The sequence below is a fragment of the Hemitrygon akajei genome, unplaced genomic scaffold (genome assembly GCF_048418815.1).
Source record: "Hemitrygon akajei unplaced genomic scaffold, sHemAka1.3 Scf000039, whole genome shotgun sequence".
In the NCBI taxonomy this organism is placed as follows: domain Eukaryota; kingdom Metazoa; phylum Chordata; class Chondrichthyes; order Myliobatiformes; family Dasyatidae; genus Hemitrygon; species Hemitrygon akajei.
The window spans coordinates 4,304,498-4,331,813 of NW_027331925.1; positions in this window are offsets into that span (position 1 = coordinate 4,304,498).

Genomic DNA, 27,316 nt, shown 5'->3' on the forward strand with positions numbered 1-27,316 from the left:
CTGGAACGTACCAATGCAGAAAAACACACAAATATGCACGGAACATGTACACCTACATAACCTCCCTGTCTCACTGGAACGTACCAATGCAGAACTCCACAAAAATATGCCCTGAATATGTACCCTCCATAACCTCCCTGTCTCAGTAGAATGTACCAATGCAGAACTCCATACAAATATGCCCTGAACCTGTACGCTCCAAAACCTACCTGTCACACTAGAACGTACCAATGAAGAACTCCGCACAAATATGCCATGAACCTGGATCCCTCCATATCTTCCGTGTCTCACTGGAATGTACCAATGCAGAACTCCACACAAATATGCACTGAACCTGTACGCCTCCATAACCACCCTGTCTCACTGAAACTTACCAATGCAGAACTCCACACAAATATGTCCTGAAACGGTACCCCTCAATATCCTCCGTGTCTCACTGGAATGTTCCACTGCGGAACTCCACATAAATATGCCCTGAACCTGTACCCCTCCATAACCTCAGTGTCTCACTGGAACGTACCAATGCAGAACTCCACACAAATATGCCCTGAACCTGCACCCCTCCATATCCTCCGTGTCTCACTGGAATGTTCCAATGCAGAACTCCACATAAATATGCGCTGAACCTGTACGCCTCCATAAACACCCTGTCTCACTGGAACGTACCAATGCAGAACTCCACACAAATATGCCCTGAACCTGTATCCCTCCATATCCTCCGTGTCTCACTAGAATGTACCAATGCAGAGCTCCACACAAACATGCCCTGAACCTGTAAACCCTCCATAACCTCCCTGTCTCACTGGAACGTACCAATGCAGAACTCCACACAAATATGCCCTGAAACTGTACCCCTCCATAACCTCCCTGTCTCACTGGAACGTACCAATACAGAACTCCACAAAAATATGCCCTGAATATGTACCCTCCATAACCTCCCTGTCTCAGTAGAATGTACCAATGCATAACTCCATACAAATATGCCCTGAACCTGTACGCTCCAAAACCTACCTGTCACACTGGAACGTACCAATGAAGAACTCCGCACAAATATGCCATGAACCTGTATCCCTCCATATCCTCCGTGTCTCACTGGAATGTACCAATGCAGAACTCCACACAAATATGCCCTGAACCTGTACGCCTCCATAACCACCTTGTCTCACTGGAATGTACCAATGCAGAACTCCACACAAATATGCCCTGAAACTGTACCCCTCAATATCCTCCGTGTCTCACTGGAATGTTCCACTGCAGAACTCCACATAAATATGCCCTGAACCTGTAACCCTCCATAACCTCCCTGTCTCACTGGAATGTACCAATGCAGAACTCCACACAAAAATGCCCTGAAACTGTACCCCTCCATAAACTCCCTGTCTCACTGGAACGTACCATTGCAGAACTCCACATAAATATGCCCTGAAACTGTACCCCTCCATAACCTCCCTTTCTCACTGGAACGTACCAATGCAGAAAAACACACAAATATGCACGGAACATGTACACCTACATAACCTTCCTGTCTCACTGGAACGTACCAATGCAGAACTCCACACAAATATGCCCTGAACCTGTACCCCTCCATAACCTCCCTGTCTCACTGGAACGTACCAATGCAGAACTCCACAAAAATATGCCCTGAACCTGTACGCTCCAAAACCTACCTGTCTCACTGGAACGTACCAATGCAGAACTCCACACAAATATGCCCTGAACCTGCACCCCTCCATATCCTCCGTGTTTCACTGGAATGTTCCAATGCAGAACTCCACACAAAAATGCCCTGAAACTGTACCCCTCCATAACCTCAGTGTCTCACTGGAACGTACCATTGCAGAGCTCCACAAAAATATGACCTGAACCTGTACCCCTCCATAACCACCCTGTCTCACGGGAACGTACCAATGCAGATATCCACATAAATATGCCCTGAAACTGTACCCCTCCATAACCTCCCTTTCTCACTGGAACGTACCAATGCAGAAAAACACACAAATATGCACGGAACATGTACACCTACATAACCTCCCTGTCTCACTGGAACGTACCAATGCAGAACTCCACAAAAATATGCCCTGAATATGTACCCTCCATAACCTCCCTGTCTCAGTAGAATGTACCAATGCAGAACTCCATACAAATATGCCCTGAACCTGTACGCTCCAAAACCTACCTGTCACACTAGAACGTACCAATGAAGAACTCCGCACAAATATGCCATGAACCTGGATCCCTCCATATCTTCCGTGTCTCACTGGAATGTACCAATGCAGAACTCCACACAAATATGCACTGAACCTGTACGCCTCCATAACCACCCTGTCTCACTGAAACTTACCAATGCAGAACTCCACACAAATATGTCCTGAAACGGTACCCCTCAATATCCTCCGTGTCTCACTGGAATGTTCCACTGCGGAACTCCACATAAATATGCCCTGAACCTGTACCCCTCCATAACCTCAGTGTCTCACTGGAACGTACCAATGCAGAACTCCACACAAATATGCCCTGAACCTGCACCCCTCCATATCCTCCGTGTCTCACTGGAATGTTCCAATGCAGAACTCCACATAAATATGCGCTGAACCTGTACGCCTCCATAAACACCCTGTCTCACTGGAACGTACCAATGCAGAACTCCACACAAATATGCCCTGAACCTGTATCCCTCCATATCCTCCGTGTCTCACTAGAATGTACCAATGCAGAGCTCCACACAAACATGCCCTGAACCTGTAAACCCTCCATAACCTCCCTGTCTCACTGGAACGTACCAATGCAGAACTCCACACAAATATGCCCTGAAACTGTACCCCTCCATAACCTCCCTGTCTCACTGGAACGTACCAATACAGAACTCCACAAAAATATGCCCTGAATATGTACCCTCCATAACCTCCCTGTCTCAGTAGAATGTACCAATGCATAACTCCATACAAATATGCCCTGAACCTGTACGCTCCAAAACCTACCTGTCACACTGGAACGTACCAATGAAGAACTCCGCACAAATATGCCATGAACCTGTATCCCTCCATATCCTCCGTGTCTCACTGGAATGTACCAATGCAGAACTCCACACAAATATGCCCTGAACCTGTACGCCTCCATAACCACCTTGTCTCACTGGAATGTACCAATGCAGAACTCCACACAAATATGCCCTGAAACTGTACCCCTCAATATCCTCCGTGTCTCACTGGAATGTTCCACTGCAGAACTCCACATAAATATGCCCTGAACCTGTAACCCTCCATAACCTCCCTGTCTCACTGGAATGTACCAATGCAGAACTCCACACAAAAATGCCCTGAAACTGTACCCCTCCATAAACTCCCTGTCTCACTGGAACGTACCATTGCAGAACTCCACCTAAATATGCCCTGAAACTGTACCCCTCCATAACCTCCCTTTCTCACTGGAACGTACCAATGCAGAAAAACACACAAATATGCACGGAACATGTACACCTACATAACCTCCCTGTCTCACTGGAACGTACCAATGCAGAACTCCACACAAATATGCCCTGAACCTGTAACCCTCCATAACCTCCCTGTCTCACTGGAACGTACCAATGCAGAACTCCACAAAAATATGCCCTGAACCTGTACGCTCCAAAACCTACCTGTCTCACTGGAACGTACCAATGCAGAACTCCACACAAATATGCCCTGAACCTGCACCCCTCCATATCCTCCGTGTTTCACTGGAATGTTCCAATGCAGAACTCCACACAAAAATGCCCTGAAACTGTACCCCTCCATTACCTCAGTGTCTCACTGGAACGTACCATTGCAGAGCTCCACAAAAATATGACCTGAACCTGTACCCCTCCATAACCACCCTGTCTCACGGGAACGTACCAATGCAGATATCCACATAAATATGCCCTGAAACTGTACCACTCCATAACCTCCCTTTCTCACTGGAACGTACCAATGCAGAAAAACACACAAATATGCACGCAACATGTACACCTACATAACCTCCCTGTCTCACTGGAACGTACCAATGCAGAACTCCACAAAAATATGCCCTGAATATGTACCCTCCATAACCTCCCTGTCTCAGTAGAATGTACCAATGCAGAACTCCATACAAATATGCCCTGAACCTGTACGCTCCAAAACCTACCTGTCACACTAGAACGTACCAATGAAGAACTCCGCACAAATATGCCATGAACCTGGATCCCTCCATATCTTCCGTGTCTCACTGGAATGTACCAATGCAGAACTCCACACAAATATGCCCTGAACCTGTACGCCTCCATAACCACCCTGTATCACTGGAACTTACCAATGCAGAACTCCACACAAATATGTCCTGAAACTGTACCCCTCAATATCCTCCGTGTCTCACTGGAATGTTCCACTGCGGAACTCCACATAAATATGCCCTGAACCTGTACCCCTCCATAACCTCAGTGTCTCACTGGAACGTACCAATGCAGAACTCCACACAAATATGCCCTGAACCTGCACCCCTCCATATCCTCCGTGTCTCACTGGAATGTTCCAATGCAGAACTCCACATAAATATGCCCTGAACCTGTACGCCTCCATAAACACCCTGTCTCACTGGAACGTACCAATGCAGAACTCCACACAAATATGCCCTGAACCTGTACCATTCCATATCCTCCGTGACTCACTGGAATGTTCCAATGCAGAACTCCACTTAAATATGCCCTAAACCTGTACCCCTCCATAACCTCCATGTCTTACTGGAATGTACCAATGCAGAACTCCACACAAATATGCCCTGAAACTGTACCCCTCCATAACCTCCCTGTCTCACTGGAAGGTACCAATGCAGAACTCCACAAAAATATCCCCTGAATATGTACCCTCCATAACCTCCCTGTCTCATTGGAACGTACCAATGCAGAACGCCACACAAATATGCCCTAAACCTGTACCCAACCATAACCTCCATGAAACACTGGAACGTACCAAATCAGAACTCCACAAAAATATGCCCTGAACCTGTACCCCTCCATAACCTCCCTTTCTCACTGGAACGTACCAATGCAGAACTCCACAAAAATATGCCCTGAACCTGTACGCTCCAAAATCGACCTGTCTCACTGGAACGTACCAATGATGTACTACACACAAATATGCCATGAACCTGTATCCCTCCATATCCTCCGTGTCTCACTGGAATGTACCAATGCAGAACTCCACACAGATATGCCCTAAACCTGTAAACCCTCCATAACCTCCCTGTCTAACTGGAACGTACCAATGCAGAACTCCACACAAATATGCCCTGAAACTGTACCCCTCCATAACCTCCCTGTCTCACTGGAACGTACCAATGCAGAACTCCACACAAAACTGCCCTGAAACTGTACCCCTCCATAAACTCCCTGTCTCACTGGAACGTACCAATGCAGAACTCCACACAAATATGCCCTGAAACTGTACCCCTCAATATCCATCGTGTCTCACTGGAATGTTCCACTGCAGTACTCCACATAAATATGCCCTGAACCTGTACCCCTCCATAATCTCCCTGTCTCACTGGAATGTACCAATGCAGAACTCCACACAAAAATGCCCTGAAACTGTACCCCTCCATAACCTCCCTTTCTCACTGGAACGTACCAATGCAGAAAAACACACAAATATGCACGGAACATGTACACCTACATAACCTCCCTGTCTCACTGGAACGTACCAATGCAGAACTCCACACAAATATGCCCTGAACCTGTACCCCTCCATAACCTCCCTGTCTCACTGGAACGTACCAATGCAGAACTCCACAAAAATATGCCCTGAACCTGTACGCTCCAAAACCTACCTGTCTCACTGGAACGTACCAATGCAGAACTCCACACAAATATGCCCTGAAACTGTACCCCTCAATATCCTCCGTGTCTCACTGGAATGTTCCACTGCGGAAATCCACATAGATATGCCCTGAACCTGTACCCCTCCATAACCTCAGTGTCTCACTGGACCGTACCAATGCAGAACTCCACACAAATATGCCCTGAACCTGCACCCCTCCATATCCTCCCTGTCTCACTGGAAAGTACCATTGCAGAGCTCCACAAAAATATGACCTGAACCTGTACCCCTCCATAACCACCCTGTCTCACGGGAACGTACCAATGCAGATATCCACATAAATATGCCCTGAAACTGTACCCCTCCATAACCTCCCTTTCTCACTGGAACGTACCAATGCAGAAAAACACACAAATATGCACGGAACATGTACACCTACATAACCTCCCTGTCTCACTGGAACGTACCAATGCAGAACTCCATACAAATATGCACTGAAACTGTACCCCTCAATATCCTCCGTGTCTCACTGGAATGTTCCACTGCGGAACTCCACATAAATATGCCCTGAACCTGTACCCCTCCATAACCTCAGTGTCTCACTGGAACGTACCAATGCAGAACTCCACACAAATATACCCTGAACAAGCACCCCTCCATATCCTCCGTGTCTCACTGGAATGTTCCAATGCAGAACTCCACACAAAAAAGCCCTGAACCTGTACGCCTCCATAAACACCCTGTCTCACTGGAACGTACCAATGCAGAACTCCACACAAATATGCCCTGAAACTGTACCCCTCCATAACCTCCCTGTCTCATTGGAACGTAGCAATGCAGAACTCCACACAAATATGCCCTGAAACTGTACCCCTCCATAACCTCCCTGTCTCACTGGAAGGTACCAATGCAGAACTCCACAAAAATATCCCCTGAATATGTACCCTCCATAACCTCCCTGTCTCATTGGAACGTACCAATGCAGAACGCCACACAAATATGCCCTAAACCTGTACCCCTCCATAACCTCCCTTTCTCACTGGAACGTACCAATGCAGAACTCCGCACAAATATGCCCTGAAACTGTACCCCTCCATAACCTCCCTTTCTCACTGGAACGTACCAATGCAGAAAAACACACAAATACGCACGTAACATGTACACCTACATAACCTCCCTGTCTCACTGGAACGTACCAATGCAGAACTCCACAAAAATATGCCCTGAACCTGTACGCTCCAAAATCGACCTGTCTCACTGGAACGTACCAAAGATGTACTACACACAAATATGCCATGAACCTGTATCCCTCCATATCCTCCGTGTCTCACTAGAATGTACCAATGCAGAACTCCACACAAACATGCCCTGAACCTGTAAACCCTCCATAACCTCCCTGTCTCACTGGAACGTACCAATGCAGAACTCCACACAAATATGCCCTGAAACTGTACCCCTCCATAACCTCCCTGTCTCACTGGAACGTACCAATACAGAACTCCACAAAAATATGCCCTGAATATGTACCCTCCATAACCTCCCTGTCTCAGTAGAATGTACCAATGCATAACTCCATACAAATATGCCCTGAACCTGTACGCTCCAAAACCTACCTGTCACACTGGAACGTACCAATGAAGAACTCCGCACAAATATGCCATGAACCTGTATCCCTCCATATCCTCCGTGTCTCACTGGAATGTACCAATGCAGAACTCCACACAAATATGCCCTGAACCTGTACGCCTCCATAACAACCTTGTCTCACTGGAATGTACCAATGCAGAACTCCACACAAATATGCCCTGAAACTGTACCCCTCAATATCCTCCGTGTCTCACTGGAATGTTCCACTGCAGAACTCCACACAAATATGCCCTGAACCTGTAACCCTCCATAACCTCCCTGTCTCACTGGAACGTACCAATGCAGAACTCCACACAAAAATGCCCTGAAACTGTACCCCTCCATAAACTCCCTGTCTCACTGGAACGTACCAATGCAGAAAAACACACAAATATGCACGGAACATGTACACCTACATAACCTCCCTGTCTCACTGGAACGTACCAATGCAGAACTCCATACAAATATGCCCTGAACCTGTACGCTCCAAAACCTACCTGTCACAATAGAACGTACCAATGAAGAACTCCGCACAAATATGCCATGAACCTGGATCCCTCCATATCTTCCGTGTCTCACTGGAATGTTCCACTGCGGAACTCCACATAAATATGCCCTGAACCTGTACCCCTCCATAACCTCAGTGTCTCACTGGAACGTACCAATGCAAAACTCCACACAAATATGCCCTGAATCTGCACCCCTCCATATCCTCCGTGTCTCACTGGAATGTTCCAATGCAGAACTCCACATAAATATGCGCTGAACCTGTACGCCTCCATAAACACCCTGTCTCACTGGAACGTACCAATGCAGAACTCCACACAAATATGCCCTGAACCTGTATCCCTCCATATCCTCCGTGTCTCACTAGAATGTACCAATGCAGAGCTCCACACAAACATGCCCTGAACCTGTAAACCCTCCATAACCTCCCTGTCTCACTGGAACGTACCAATGCAGAACTCCACACAAATATGCCCTGAAACTGTACCCCTCCATAACCTCCCTGTCTCACTGGAACGTACCAATACAGAACTCCACAAAAATATGCCCTGAATATGTACCCTCCATAACCTCCCTGTCTCAGTAGAATGTACCAATGCATAACTCCATAGAAATATGCCCTGAACCTGTACGCTCCAAAACCTACCTGTCACACTGGAACGTACCAATGAAGAACTCCGCACAAATATGCCATGAACCTGTATCCCTCCATATCCTCCGTGTCTCACTGGAATGTACCAATGCAGAACTCCACACAAATATGCCCTGAACCTGTACGCCTCCATAACCACCTTGTCTCACTGGAATGTACCAATGCAGAACTCCACACAAATATGCCCTGAAACTGTACCCCTCAATATCCTCCGTGTCTCACTGGAATGTTCCACTGCAGAACTCCATATAAATATGCCCTGAACCTGTAACCCTCCATAACCTCCCTGTCTCACTGGAATGTACCATTGCAGAACTCCACACAAAAATGCCCTGAAACTGTACCCCTCCATAAACTCCCTGTCTCACTGGAACGTACCATTGCAGAACTCCACATAAATATGCCCTGAAACTGTACCCCTCCATAACCTCCCTTTCTCACTGGAACGTTCCAATGCAGAAAAACACACAAATATGCACGGAACATGTACACCTACATAACCTCCCTGTCTCACTGGAACGTACCAATGCAGAACTCCACACAAATATGCCCTGAACCTGTAACCCTCCATAACCTCCCTGTCTCACTGGAACGTACCAATGCAGAACTCCACAAAAATATGCCCTGAACCTGTACGCTCCAAAACCTACCTGTCTCACTGGAACGTACCAATGCAGAACTCCACACAAATATGCCCTGAACCTGCACCCCTCCATATCCTCCGTGTTTCACTGGAATGTTCCAATGCAGAACTCCACACAAAAATGCCCTGAAACTGTACCCCTCCATTACCTCAGTGTCTCACTGGAACGTACCATTGCAGAGCTCCACAAAAATATGACCTGAACCTGTACCCCTCCATAACCACCCTGTCTCACGGGAACGTACCAATGCAGATATCCACATAAATATGCCCTGAAACTGTACCACTCCATAACCTCCCTTTCTCACTGGAACGTACCAATGCAGAAAAACACACAAATATGCACGCAACATGTACACCTACATAACCTCCCTGTCTCACTGGAACGTACCAATGCAGAACTCCACAAAAATATGCCCTGAATATGTACCCTCCATAACCTCCCTGTCTCAGTAGAATGTACCAATGCAGAACTCCATACAAATATGCCCTGAACCTGTACGCTCCAAAACCTACCTGTCACACTAGAACGTACCAATGAAGAACTCCGCACAAATATGCCATGAACCTGGATCCCTCCATATCCTCCGTGTCTCACTGGAATGTTCCACTGCGGAACTCCACATAAATATGCCCTGAACCTGTACCCCTCCATAACCTCAGTGTCTCACTGGAACGTACCAATGCAGAACTCCACACAAATATGCCCTGAACCTGCACCCCTCCATATCCTCCGTGTCTCACTGGAATGTTCCAATGCAGAACTCCACACAAATATGCCCTGAACCTGTACGCCTCCATAAACACCCTGTCTCACTGGAATGTACCAATGCAGAACTCCACACAAATATGCCCTGAACCTGTACCATTCCATATCCTCCGTGTCTCACTGGAATTTTCCAATGCAGAACTCCACTTAAATATGCCCTAAACCTGTACCCCTCCATAACCTCCATGTCTCACTGGAATGTACCAATGCAGAACTCCACACAAATATGCCCTGAAACTGTACCCCTCCATAACCTCCCTGTCTCACTGGAAGGTACCAATGCAGAACTCCACAAAAATATCCCCTGAATATGTACCCTCCATAACCTCCCTGTCTCATTGGAACGTACCAATGCAGAACGCCACACAAATATGCCCTAAACCTGTACCCCTCCATAACCTCCCTTTCTCACTGGAACGTACCAATGCAGAAAAACACACAAATTCGCACGTAACATGTACACCTACATAACCTCCCTATCTCACTGGAACGTACCAATGCAGAACTCCACAAAAATATGCCCTGAACCTGTACGCTCCAAAATCGACCTGTCTCACTGGAACGTACCAAAGATGTACTACACACAAATATGCCATGAACCTGTATCCCTCCATATCCTCCGTGTCTCACTAGAATGTACCAATGCAGAACTCCACACAAACATGCCCTGAACCTGTAAACCCTCCATAACCTCCCTGTCTCACTGGAACGTACCAATGCAGAACTCCACACAAATATGCCCTGAAACTGTACCCCTCCATAAACTCCCTGTCTCACTGGAACGTACCAATACAGAACTCCACAAAAATATGCCCTGAATATGTACCCTCCATAACCTCCCTGTCTCAGTAGAATGTACCAATGCATAACTCCATACAAATATGCCCTGAACCTGTACGCTCCAAAACCTACCTGTCACACTGGAACGTACCAATGAAGAACTCCGCACAAATATGCCATGAACCTGTATCCCTCCATATCCTCCGTGTCTCACTGGAATGTACCAATGCAGAACTCCACACAAATATGCCCTGAACCTGTACGCCTCCATAACCACCTTGTCTCACTGGAATGTACCAATGCAGAACTCCACACAAATATGCCCTGAAACTGTACCCCTCAATATCCTCCGTGTCTCACTGGAATGTTCCACTGCAGAACTCCACATAAATATGCCCTGAACCTGTAACCCTCCATAACCTCCCTGTCTCACTGGAATGTACCAATGCAGAACTCCACACAAAAATGCCCTGAAACTGTACCCCTCCATAAACTCCCTGTCTCACTGGAACGTACCATTGCAGAACTCCACATAAATATGCCCTGAAACTGTACCCCTCCATAACCTCCCTTTCTCACTGGAACGTACCAATGCAGAAAAACACACAAATATGCACGGAACATGTACACCTACATAACCTTCCTGTCTCACTGGAACGTACCAATGCAGAACTCCACACAAATATGCCCTGAACCTGTACCCCTCCATAACCTCCCTGTCTCACTGGAACGTACCAATGCAGAACTCCACAAAAATATGCCCTGAACCTGTACGCTCCAAAACCTACCTGTCTCACTGGAACGTACCAATGCAGAACTCCACACAAATATGCCCTGAACCTGCACCCCTCCATATCCTCCGTGTTTCACTGGAATGTTCCAATGCAGAACTCCACACAAAAATGCCCTGAAACTGTACCCCTCCATAACCTCAGTGTCTCACTGGAACGTACCATTGCAGAGCTCCACAAAAATATGACCTGAACCTGTACCCCTCCATAACCACCCTGTCTCACGGGAACGTACCAATGCAGATATCCACATAAATATGCCCTGAAACTGTACCCCTCCATAACCTCCCTTTCTCACTGGAACGTACCAATGCAGAAAAACACACAAATATGCACGGAACATGTACACCTACATAACCTCCCTGTCTCACTGGAACGTACCAATGCAGAACTCCACAAAAATATGCCCTGAATATGTACCCTCCATAACCTCCCTGTTTCAGTAGAATGTACCAATGCAGAACTCCATACAAATATGCCCTGAACCTGTACGCTCCAAAACCTACCTGTCACACTAGAACGTACCAATGAAGAACTCCGCACAAATATGCCATGAACCTGGATCCCTCCATATCTTCCGTGTCTCACTGGAATGTACCAATGCAGAACTCCACACAAATATGCACTGAACCTGTACGCCTCCATAACCACCCTGTCTCACTGGAACTTACCAATGCAGAACTCCACACAAATATGTCCTGAAACGGTACCCCTCAATATCCTCCGTGTCTCACTGGAATGTTCCACTGCGGAACTCCACATAAATATGCCCTGAACCTGTACCCCTCCATAACCTCAGTGTCTCACTGGAACGTACCAATGCAGAACTCCACACAAATATGCCCTGAACCTGCACCCCTCCATATCCTCCGTGTCTCACTGGAATGTTCCAATGCAGAACTCCACATAAATATGCGCTGAACCTGTACGCCTCCATAAACACCCTGTCTCACTGGAACGTACCAATGCAGAACTCCACACAAATATGCCCTGAACCTGTATCCCTCCATATCCTCCGTGTCTCACTAGAATGTACCAATGCAGAGCTCCACACAAACATGCCATGAACCTGTAAACCCTCCATAACCTCCCTGTCTCACTGGAACGTACCAATGCAGAACTCCACACAAATATGCCCTGAAACTGTACCCCTCCATAACCTCCCTGTCTCACTGGAACGTACCAATACAGAACTCCACAAAAATATGCCCTGAATATGTACCCTCCATAACCTCCCTGTCTCAGTAGAATGTACCAATGCATAACTCCACACAAATATGCCCTGAACCTGTACGCCTCCATAACCACCTTGTCTCACTGGAATGTACCAATGCAGAACTCCACACAAATATGCCCTGAAACTGTACCCCTCAATATCCTCCGTGTCTCACTGGAATGTTCCACTGCAGAACTCCACATAAATATGCCCTGAACCTGTAACCCTCCATAACCTCCCTGTCTCACTGGAATGTACCAATGCAGAACTCCACACAAAAATGCCCTGAAACTGTACCCCTCCATAAACTCCCTGTCTCACTGGAACGTACCATTGCAGAACTCCACATAAATATGCCCTGAAACTGTACCCCTCCATAACCTCCCTTTCTCACTGGAACGTACCAATGCAGAAAAACACACAAATATGCACGGAACATGTACACCTACATAACCTCCCTGTCTCACTGGAACGTACCAATGCAGAACTCCACACAAATATGCCCTGAACCTGTAACCCTCCATAACCTCCCTGTCTCACTGGAACGTACCAATGCAGAACTCCACAAAAATATGCCCTGAACCTGTACGCTCCAAAACCTACCTGTCTCACTGGAACGTACCAATGCAGAACTCCACACAAATATGCCCTGAACCTGCACCCCTCCATATCCTCCGTGTTTCACTGGAATGTTCCAATGCAGAACTCCACACAAAAATGCCCTGAAACTGTACCCCTCCATTACCTCAGTGTCTCACTGGAACGTACCATTGCAGAGCTCCACAAAAATATGACCTGAACCTGTACCCCTCCATAACCACCCTGTCTCACGGGAACGTACCAATGCAGATATCCACATAAATATGCCCTGAAACTGTACCACTCCATAACCTCCCTTTCTCACTGGAACGTACCAATGCAGAAAAACACACAAATATGCACGCAACATGTACACCTACATAACCTCCCTGTCTCACTGGAACGTACCAATGCAGAACTCCACAAAAATATGCCCTGAATATGTACCCTCCATAACCTCCTTGTCTCAGTAGAATGTACCAATGCAGAACTCCATACAAATATGCCCTGAACCTGTACGCTCCAAAACCTACCTGTCACACTAGAACGTACCAATGAAGAACTCCGCACAAATATGCCATGAACCTGGATCCCTCCATATCTTCCGTGTCTCACTGGAATGTACCAATGCAGAACTCCACACAAATATGCCCTGAACCTGTACGCCTCCATAACCACCCTGTATCACTGGAACTTACCAATGCAGAACTCCACACAAATATGTCCTGAAACTGTACCCCTCAATATCCTCCGTGTCTCACTGGAATGTTCCACTGCGGAACTCCACATAAATATGCCCTGAACCTGTACCCCTCCATAACCTCAGTGTCTCACTGGAACGTACCAATGCAGAACTCCACACAAATATGCCCTGAACCTGCACCCCTCCATATCCTCCGTGTCTCACTGGAATGTTCCAATGCAGAACTCCACATAAATATGCGCTGAACCTGTACGCCTCCATAAACACCCTGTCTCACTGGAACGTACCAATGCAGAACTCCACACAAATATGCCCTGAACCTGTATCCCTCCATATCCTCCGTGTCTCACTAGAATGTACCAATGCAGAGCTCCACACAAACATGCCCTGAACCTGTAAACCCTCCATAACCTCCCTGTCTCACTGGAACGTACCAATGCAGAACTCCACACAAATATGCCCTGAAACTGTACCCCTCCATAACCTCCCTGTCTCACTGGAACGTACCAATACAGAACTCCACAAAAATATGCCCTGAATATGTACCCTCCATAACCTCCCTGTCTCAGTAGAATGTACCAATGCATAACTCCATACAAATATGCCCTGAACCTGTACGCTCCAAAACCTACCTGTCACACTGGAACGTACCAATGAAGAACTCCGCACAAATATGCCATGAACCTGTATCCCTCCATATCCTCCGTGTCTCACTGGAATGTACCAATGCAGAACTCCACACAAATATGCCCTGAACCTGTACGCCTCCATAACCACCTTGTCTCACTGGAATGTACCAATGCAGAACTCCACACAAATATGCCCTGAAACTGTACCCCTCAATATCCTCCGTGTCTCACTGGAATGTTCCACTGCAGAACTCCACATAAATATGCCCTGAACCTGTAACCCTCCATAACCTCCCTGTCTCACTGGAATGTACCAATGCAGAACTCCACACAAAAATGCCCTGAAACTGTACCCCTCCATAAACTCCCTGTCTCACTGGAACGTACCATTGCAGAACTCCACATAAATATGCCCTGAAACTGTACCCCTCCATAACCTCCCTTTCTCACTGGAACGTACCAATGCAGAAAAACACACAAATATGCACGGAACATGTACACCTACATAACCTCCCTGTCTCACTGGAACGTACCAATGCAGAACTCCACACAAATATGCCCTGAACCTGTAACCCTCCATAACCTCCCTGTCTCACTGGAACGTACCAATGCAGAACTCCACAAAAATATGCCCTGAAGCTGTAGGCTCCAAAACCTACCTGTCTCACTGGAACGTACCAATGCAGAACTCCACACAAATATGCCCTGAACCTGCACCCCTCCATATCCTCCGTGTTTCACTGGAATGTTCCAATGCAGAACTCCACACAAAAATGCCCTGAAACTGTACCCCTCCATTACCTCAGTGTCTCACTGGAACGTACCATTGCAGAGCTCCACAAAAATATGACCTGAACCTGTACCCCTCCATAACCACCCTGTCTCACGGGAACGTACCAATGCAGATATCCACATAAATATGCCCTGAAACTGTACCACTCCATAACCTCCCTTTCTCACTGGAACGTACCAATGCAGAAAAACACACAAATATGCACGCAACATGTACACCTACATAACCTCCCTGTCTCACTGGAACGTACCAATGCAGAACTCCACAAAAATATGCCCTGAATATGTACCCTCCATAACCTCCCTGTCTCAGTAGAATGTACCAATGCAGAACTCCATACAAATATGCCCTGAACCTGTACGCTCCAAAACCTACCTGTCACACTAGAACGTACCAATGAAGAACTCCGCACAAATATGCCATGAACCTGGATCCCTCCATATCTTCCGTGTCTCACTGGAATGTACCAATGCAGAACTCCACACAAATATGCCCTGAACCTGTACGCCTCCATAACCACCCTGTATCACTGGAACTTACCAATGCAGAACTCCACACAAATATGTCCTGAAACTGTACCCCTCAATATCCTCCGTGTCTCACTGGAATGTTCCACTGCGGAACTCCACATAAATATGCCCTGAACCTGTACCCCTCCATAACCTCAGTGTCTCACTGGAACGTACCAATGCAGAACTCCACACAAATATGCCCTGAACCTGCACCCCTCCATATCCTCCGTGTCTCACTGGAATGTTCCAATGCAGAACTCCACATAAATATGCCCTGAACCTGTACGCCTCCATAAACACCCTGTCTCACTGGAACGTACCAATGCAGAACTCCACACAAATATGCCCTGAACCTGTACCATTCCATATCCTCCGTGTCTCACTGGAATGTTCCAATGCAGAACTCCACTTAAATATGCCCTAAACCTGTACCCCTCCATAACCTCCATGTCTCACTGGAATGTACCAATGCAGAACTCCACACAAATATGCCCTGAAACTGTACCCCTCCATAACCTCCCTGTCTCACTGGAAGGTACCAATGCAGAACTCCACAAAAATATCCCCTGAATATGTACCCTCCATAACCTCCCTGTCTCATTGGAACGTACCAATGCAGAACGCCACACAAATATGCCCTAAACCTGTACCCAACCATAACCTCCATGAAACACTGGAATGTACCAATGCAGAACTCCACACAAATATGCCCTGAAACTGTACCCCTCCATAACCTCCCTGTCTCACTGGAAGGTACCAAATCAGAACTCCACAAAAATATGCCCTGAACCTGTACCCCTCCATAAACTCCCTTTCTCACTGGAACGTACCAATGCAGAACTCCACAAAAATATGCCCTGAACCTGTACGCTCCAAAATCGACCTGTCTCACTGGAACGTACCAATGATGTACTACACACAAATATGCCATGAACCTGTATCCCTCCATATCCTCCGTGTCTCACTGGAATGTACCAATGCAGAACTCCACACAGATATGCCCTAAACCTGTAAACCCTCCATAACCTCCCTGTCTAACTGGAACGTACCAATGCAGAACTCCACACAAATATGCCCTGAAACTGTACCCCTCCATAACCTCCCTGTCTCACTGGAACGTACCAATGCAGAACTCCACACAAAACTGCCCTGAAACTGTACCCCTCCATAAACTCCCTGTCTCACTGGAACGTATCAATGCAGAACTCCACACAAATATGCCCTGAAACTGTACCCCTCAATATCCATCGTGTCTCACTGGAATGTTCCACTGCAGAAATCCACATAAATATGCCCTGAACCTGTACCCCTCCATAACCTCCCTGTCTCACTGGAATGTACCAATGCAGAACTCCACACAAAAATGCCCTGAAACTGTACCCCTCCATAACCTCCCTTTCTCACTGGAACGTACCAATGCAGAAAAACACACAAATATGCACGGAACATGTACACCTACATAACCTCCCTGTCTCACTGGAACGTACCAATGCAGAACTCCACACAAATATGCCCTGAACCTGTACCCCTCCATAACCTCCCTGTCTCACTGGAACGTACCAATGCAGAACTCCACAAAAATATGCCCTGAACCTGTACGCTCCAAAACCTACCTGTCTCACTGGAACGTACCAATGCAGAACTCCACACAAATATGCCCTGAAACTGTACCCCTCAATATCCTCCGTGTCTCACTGGAATGTTCCACTGCGGAAATCCACATAGATATGCCCTGAACCTGTACCCCTCCATAACCTCAGTGTCTCACTGGAACGTACCAATGCAGAACTCCACACAAATATGCCCTGAACCTGCACCCCTCCATATCCTCCCTGTCTCACTGGAACGTACCATTGCAGAGCTCCACAAAAATATGACCTGAACCTGTACCCCTCCATAACCACCCTGTCTCACGGGAACGTACCAATGCAGATATCCACATAAATATGCCCTGAAACTGTACCCCTCCATAACCTCCCTTTCTCACTGGAACGTACCAATGCAGAAAAACACACAAATATGCACGGAACATGTACACCTACATAACCTCCCTGTCTCACTGGAACGTACCAATGCAGAACTCCATACAAATATGCACTGAAACTGTACCCCTCAATATCCTCCGTGTCTCACTGGAATGTTCCACTGCGGAACTCCACATAAATATGCCCTGAACCTGTACCCCTCCATAACCTCAGTGTCTCACTGGAACGTACCAATGCAGAACTCCACACAAATATACCCTGAACAAGCACCCCTCCATATCCTCCGTGTCTCACTGGAATGTTCCAATGCAGAACTCCACACAAAAAAGCCCTGAACCGGTACGCCTCCATAAACACCCTGTCTCACTGGAACGTACCAATGCAGAACTCCACACAAATATGCCCTGAAACTGTACCCCTCCATAACCTCCCTGTCTCATTGGAACGTAGCAATGCAGAACGCCACACAAATATGCCCTAAACCTGTACCCCACCATAACCTCCCTGACACACTGGAACGTACCAATGCAGATTTCCACAAAAATATGCACTGAACCTGTACCCCTCCATAAACTGCCTGTCTCACTGGAACGTACCAATGCAGAACTCCACATAAATATGCCCTGAAACTGTACCCCACCATAACCTCCCTTTCTCACTGGAACGTACAAATGCAGAAAAACACACAAATAAGCCCTGAACATGTACGCCTACATAAGCTCCCTGTCTCACTGGAACGTACCAATGCAGAACTCCACACAAATATGCCCTGAAACTGTACCCCTCAATATCCTCCGTGTCTCACTGGAATGTTCCACTGCGGAACTCCACATAAATATGCCCTGAACCTGTACCCCTCCATAACCTCAGTTTCTCACTGAAACGTACCAATGCAGAACTGCACACAAATATGCCCTGAACCTGCACCACTTCATATCCTCCGTGTCTCACTGGAATGTTCCAATGCAGAACTCCACATAAATATGCGCTGAACCTGTACCCCTCCATAACCTCAGTGTCTCACTGGAACGTACCAATGCAGAACTCCACACAAATATGCCCTGAACCTGCACCCCTCCATATCCTCCGTGTCTCACTGGAATGTTCCAATGCAGAACTCCACATAAATATGCCCTGAACCTGTACGCCTCCATAAACACCCTGTCTCACTGGAACGTACCAATGCAGAACTCCACACAAATATGCCCTGAACCTGTACCATTCCATATCCTCCGTGTCTCACTGGAATGTTCCAATGCAGAACTCCACTTAAATATGCCCTAAACCTGTACCCCTCCATAACCTCCATGTCTCACTGGAATGTACCAATGCAGATCTCCACACAAATATGCCCTGAAACTGTACCCCTCCATAACCTCCCTGTCTCACTGGAAGGTACCAATGCAGAACTCCACAAAAATATACCCTGAATATGTACCCTCCATAACCTCCCTGTCTCATTGGAACGTACCAATGCAGAACGCCACACAAATATGCCCTAAACCTGTACCCAACCATAACCTCCATGAAACACTGGAACGTACCAAATCAGAACTCCACAAAAATATGCCCTGAACCTGTACCCCTCCATAACCTCCATTTCTCACTGGAACGTACCAATGCAGAAAAACACACAAATATGCACGTAACATGTACACCTACATAACCTCCCTGTCTCACTGGAACGTACCAATGCAGAACTCCACAAAAATATGCCCTGAACCTGTACGCTCCAAAATCGACCTGTCTCACTGGAACGTACCAATGATGTACTACACACAAATATGCCATGAACCTGTATCCCTCCATATCCTCCGTGTCTCACTGGAATGTACCAATGCAGAACTCCACACAAAAATGCCCTGAACCTGTAAACCCTCCATAACCTCCCTGTCTCACTGGAACGTACCAATGCAGAACTCCACACAAATACGCCCTGAAACTGTACCCCTCCATAACCTCCCTGTCTCACTGGAACGTACCAATACAGAACTCCACAAAAATATGCCCTGAATATGTACCCTCCATAACCTCCCTGTCTCAGTAGAATGTACCAATGCATAACTCCATACAAATATGCCCTGAACCTGTACGCTCCAAAACCTACCTGTCACACTGGAACGTACCAATGAAGAACTCCGCACAAATATGCCATGAACCTGTATCCCTCCATATCCTCCGTGTCTCACTGGAATGTACCAATGCAGAACTCCACACAAATATGCCCTGAACCTGTACGCCTCCATAACCACCTTGTCTCACTGGAATGTACCAATGCAGAACTCCACACAAATATGCCCTGAAACTGTACCCCTCAATATCCTTCGTGTCTCACTGGAATGTTCCACTGCAGAACTCCACATAAATATGCCCTGAACCTGTACCCCTCCATAACCTCCTTGTCTCACTGGAATGTACCAATGCAGAACTCCACACAAAAATGCCCTGAAACTGTACCCCTCCATAACCTCCCTTTCTCACTGGAACGTACCAATGCAGAAAAACACACAAATATGCACGGAACATGTACACCTACATAACCTCCCTGTCTCACTGGAACGTACCAATTCAGAACTCCACACAAATATGCCCTGAACCTGTACCCCTCCATAACCTCCCTGTCTCACTGGAACGTACCAATTCAGAACTCCACACAAATATGCCCTGAAACTGTACCCCTCAATATCCTCCGCGTCTCACTGGAATGTTCCACTGCGGAAATCCACATAGATATGCCCTGAACCTGTACCCCTCCATAACCTCAGTGTCTCACTGGAACTTACCAATGCAGAACTCCACACAAATATGCCCTGAACCTGCACCCCTCCATATCCTCCCTGTCTCACTGGAACGTACCATTGCAGAGCTCCACAAAAATATGACCTGAACCTGTACCCCTCCATAACCACCCTGTCTCACGGGAACGTACCAATGCAGATATCCACATAAATATGCCCTGAAACTGTACCCCTCCATAACCTCCCTTTCTCACTGGAACGTACCAATGCAGAAAAACACACACATATGCACGGAACATGTACACCTACATAACCTCCCTGTCTCACTGGAACGTACCAATGCAGAACTCCATACAAATATGCACTGAAACTGTACCCCTCAATATCCTCCGTGTCTCACTGGAATGTTCCACTGCGGAACTCCACATAAATATGCCCTGAACCTGTACCCCTCCATAACCTCAGTGTCTCACTGGAACGTACCAATGCAGAACTCCACACAAATATACCCTGAACAAGCAGCCCTCCATATCCTCCGTGTCTCACTGGAATGTTCCAATGCAGAACTCCACACAAAAAAGCCCTGAACCTGTACGCCTCCATAAACACCCTGTCTCACTGGAACGTACCAATGCAGAACTCCACACAAATATGCCCTGAAACTGTACCCCTCCATAACCTCCCTGTCTCACTGGAAGGTACCAATGCAGAACTCCACAAAAATATCCCCTGAATATGTACCCTCCATAACCTCCCTGTCTCATTAGAACGTAGCAATGCAGAACGCCACACAAATATGCCCTAAACCTGTACCCCACCATAACCTCCCTGACACACTGGAACGTACCAATGCAGATCTCCACAAAAATATGCCCTGAACCTGTACCCCTCCATAAACTGCCTGTCTCACTGGAACGTACCAATGCAGAACTCCACATAAATATGCCCTGAAACTGTACCCCACCATAACCTCCCTTTCTCACTGGAACGTACAAATGCAGAACTCCACACAAATATGCCCTGAAACTGTACCCCTCAATATCCTCGGTGTCTCACTGGAATGTTCCACTGCGGAACTCCACATAAATATGCCCTGAACCTGTACCCCTCCATAACCTCAGTTTCTCACTGGAACGTACCAATGCAGAACTGCACACAAATATGCCCTGAACCTGCACCACTTCATATCCTCCGTGTCTCACTGGAATGTTCCAATGCAGAACTCCACATAAATATGCGCTGAACCTGTACCCCTCCATAACCTCCCTTTCTCACTGGAACGTACCAATGCAGAAAAACACACAAATATGCACGGAACATGTACACCTACATAACCTCCCTGTCTCACTGGAACGTACCAATGCAGAACTCCACAAAAATATGCCCTGAATATGTACCCTCCATAACCTCCCTGTCTCAGTAGAATGTACCAATGCAGAACTCCATACAAATATGCCCTGAACCTGTACGCTCCAAAACCTACCTGTCACACTAGAACGTACCAATGAAGAACTCCGCACAAATATGCCGTGAACCTGGATCCCTCCATATCTTCCGTGTCTCACTGGAATGTACCAATGCAGAACTCCACACAAATATGCCCTGAACCTGTACGCCTCCATAACCACCCTGTCTCACTGGAACGTACCAATGCAGAACTCCACACAAATATGTCCTGAAACTGTACCCCTCAATATCCTCCGTGTCTCACTGGAATGTTCCACTGCGGAACTCCACATAAATATGCCCTGAACCTGTACCCCTCCATAACCTCAGTGTCTCACTGGAACGTACCAATGCAGAACTCCACACAAATATGCCCTGAACCTGCACCCCTCCATATCCTCCGTGTCTCACTGGAATGTTCCAATGCAGAACTCCACATAAATATGCCCTGAACCTGTACGCCTCCATAAACACCCTGTCTCACTGGAACGTACCAATGCAGAACTCCACACAAATATGCCCTGAACCTGTACCATTCCATATCCTCCGTGTCTCACTGGAATGTTCCAATGCAGAAATCCACTTAAATATGCCGTAAACCTGTACCCCTCCATAACCTCCATGTCTCACTGGAATGTACCAATGCAGAACTCCACACAAATATGCCCTGAAACTGTACCCCTCCATAACCTCCCTGTCTCACTGGAAGGTACCAATGCAGAACTCCACAAAAATATCCCCTGAATATGTACCCTCCATAACCTCCCTGTCTCATTGGAACGTACCAATGCAGAACGCCACACAAATATGCCCTAAACCTGTACCCAACCATAACCTCCATGAAACACTGGAAGGTACCAAATCAGAACTCCACAAAAATATGCCCTGAACCTGTACCCCTCCATAACCTCCCTTTCTCACTGGAACGTACCAATGCAGAAAAACACACAAATATGCACGTAACATGTACACCTACATAACCTCCCTGTCTCACTGGAACGTACCAATGCAGAACTCCACAAAAATATGCCCTGAACCTGTGCGCTCCAAAATCGACCTGTCTCACTGGAACGTACCAATGATGTACTACACACAAATATGCCATGAACCTGTATCCCTCCATATCCTCCGTGTCTCACTGGAATGTACCAATGCAGAACTCCACACAAATATGCCCTGAACCTGTAAACCCTCCATAACCTCCCTGTCTCACTGGAACGTACCAATGCAGAACTCCACACAAATATGCCCTGAAACTGTACCCCTCCATAACCTCCCTGTCTCACTGGAACGTACCAATACAGAACTCCACAAAAATATGCCCTGAATATGTACCCTCCATAACCTCCCTGTCTCAGTAGAATGTACCAATGCATAACTCCATACAAATATGCCCTGAACCTGTACGCTCCAAAACCTACCTGTCACACTGGAACGTACCAATGAAGAACTCCGCACAAATATGCCATGAACCTGTATCCCTCCATATCCTCCGTGTCTCACTGGAATGTACCAATGCAGAACTCCACACAAATATGCCCTGAACCTGTACGCCTCCATAACCACCTTGTCTCACTGGAATGTACCAATGCAGAACTCCACACAAATATGCCCTGAAACTGTACCCCTCAATATCCTTCGTGTCTCACTGGAATGTTCCACTGCAGAACTCCACATAAATATGCCCTGAACCTGTACCCCTCCATAACCTCCCTGTCTCACTGGAATGTACCAATGCAGAACTCCACACAAAAATGCCCTGAAACTGTACCCCTCCATAAACTCCCTGTCTCACTGGAACGTACCATTGCAGAACTCCACATAAATATGCCCTGAAACTGTACCCCTCCATAACCTCCCTTTCTCACTGGAACGTACCAATGCAGAAAAACACACAAATATGCACGGAACATGTACACCTACATAACCTCCCTGTCTCACTGGAACGTACCAATGCAGAACTCCACACAAATATGCCCTGAACCTGTACCCCTCCATAACCTCCCTGTCTCACTGGAACGTACCAATGCAGAACTCCACAAAAATATGCCCTGAACCTGTACGCTCCAAAACCTACCTGTCTCACTGGAACGTACCAATGCAGAACTCCACACAAATATGCCCTGAAACTGTACCCCTCAATATCCTCCGTGTCTCACTGGAATGTTCCACTGCGGAAATCCACATAGATATGCCCTGAACCTGTACCCCTCCATAACCTCAGTGTCTCACTGGAACGTACCAATGCAGAACTCCACACAAATATGCCCTGAACCTGTACCCCTCCATAACCTCCCTTTCTCACTGGAACGTACCAATGCAGAAAAACACACAAATATGCACGGAACATGTACACCTACATAACCTCCCTGTCTCACTGGAACGTACCAATGCAGAACTCCATACAAATATGCACTGAAACTGTACCCCTCAATATCCTCCGTGTCTCACTGGAATGTTCCACTGCGGAACTCCACATAAATATGCCCTGAACCTGTACCCCTCCATAACCTCAGTGTCTCACTGGAACGTACCAATGCAGAACTCCACACAAATATACCCTGAACAAGCACCCCTCCATATCCTCCGTGTCTCACTGGAATGTTCCAATGCAGAACTCCACACAAAAAAGCCCTGAACCTGTACGCCTCCATAAACACCCTGTCTCACTGGAACGTACCAATGCAGAACTCCACACAAATATGCCCTGAAACTGTACCCCTCCATAACCTCCCTGTCTCACTGGAAGGTACCAATGCAGAACTCCACAAAAATATCCCCTGAATATGTACCCTCCATAACCTCCCTGTCTCATTGGAACGTAGCAATGCAGAACGCCACACAAATATGCCCTAAACCTGTACCCCACCATAACCTCCCTGACACACTGGAACGTACCAATGCAGATCTCCACAAAAATATGCCCTGAACCTGTACCCCTCCATAAACTGCCTGTCTCACTGGAACGTACCAATGCAGAACTCCACATAAATATGCCCTGAAACTGTAACCCACCATAACCTCCCTTTCTCACTGGAACGTACAAATGCAGAAAAACACACAAATAAGCCCTGAACATGTACGCCAACATAAGCTCCCTGTCCCACTGGAACGTACCAATGCAGAACTCCACACAAATATGCCCTGAAACTGTACCCCTCAATATCCTCCGTGTCTCACTGGAATGTTCCACTGCGGAACTCCACATAAATATGCCCTGAACCTGTACCCCTCCATAACCTCAGTTTCTCTCTGGAACGTACCAATGCAGAACTGCACACAAATATGCCCTGAACCTGCACCACTTCATATCCTCCGTGTCTCACTGGAATGTTCCAATGCAGAACTCCACATAAATATGCGCTGAACCTGTACCCCTCCATAACCTCCCTGTCTCACTGGAATGTACCAATGCAGAACTCCACACAAAAATGCCCTGAAACTGTACCCCTCCATAAACTCCCTGTCTCACTGGAACGTACCATTGCAAAACTCCACACAAATATGCCCTGAACCTGTATCCCTCCATAACCTCCCTGTCTCACTGGAACGTACCAATGCAGAACTCCACAAAAATATGCCCTGAACCTGTGCGCTCCATAACCGACCTGTCTCACTGGAACGTACCAATGCAGAACTCCACACAAAAATGCCCTGAAACTGTACCCCTCAATATCCACCGTGTTTCACTGGAATGTTCCACTGCGGAACTCCACATAAATATGCCCTGAACCTGTACCCCTCCATAACCTCAGTGTCTCACTGGAACGTACCAATGCAGAACTCCACACAAATATGCCCTGAACCTGCACCCCTCCATATCCTCCGTGTCTCACTGGAATGTTCCAATGCAGAACTCCACATAAATATGCCCTGAACCTGTACCCCTCCATAACCTCCCTGTCTCACTGGAATGTACCAATGCAGAACTCCACATAAATATGCCCTGAAACTGTACCCCTCCATAACCTCCATTTCTCACTGTAACGTACCAATGCAGAAAAACACACAAATATGCACGGAACATGTACACCTACATAACCTCCCTGTCTCACTGCAACGTACCAATGCAGATCTCCACTCAAATATGCCCTGGACCTGTACCCCTCCATAACCTCCCTGTCTCACTGGAACGTACCAATGCAGAACTCCACAAAAATATGCCCTGAACCTGTACGCTCCAAAACCTACCTGTCTCACTGGAACGTACCAATGCAGAACTCCACACAAATATGCCCTGAATCTGTACACCTCAATATCCTCCGTGTCTCACTGGAATGTTCCACTGCGGAACTCCACATAAATATGCCCTGAACCTGTACCCCTCCATAACCTCAGTGTCTCACTGGAACGTACCAATGCAGAACTCCACACAAATATGCCCTGAACCTGCACCCCTCCATATCCTCCGTGTTTCACTGGAATGTTCCAATGCAGAACTCCACACAAAAATGCCCTGAAACTGTACCCCTCCATATACTCCCTGTCTCACTGGAACGTACCATAGCAGAGCTCCACAAAAATATGCCCTGAACCTGTACCCCTCCATAACCTCCCTGTCTCACGGGAACGTACCAATGCAGATATCCACATAAATATGCCCTGAAACTGTACCCCTCCATAACCTCCCTTTCTCACTGTAACGTACCAATGCAGAAAAACACACAAATATGCACGGAACATGTACACCTAGATAACAAACCTGTCTCACTGCAACGTACCAATGCAGAACTCCACACAAATATGCCCTGAACCTGTACCCCTCCATAACCTCCCTGTCTCACTGGAACGTACCAATGCAGAACTCCAGAAAAATATGCCCTGAACCTGTACGCTCCAAAACCTACCTGTCACACTAGAACGTACCAACGAAGAACTCCGCACAAATATGCCATGAACCTGTATCCCTCCATATCTTCCGTGTCTCACTGGAATGTACCAATGCAGAACTCCACACAAATATGCCCTGAACCTGTACGCCTCCATAACCACCCTGTCTCACTGGAACGTACCAATGCAGAACTCCATACAACTATACACTGAAACTGTACCCCTCAATATCCTCCGTGTCTCACTGGAATGTTCCACTGCGGAACTCCACATAAATATGCCCTGAACCTGTACCCCTCCATAACCT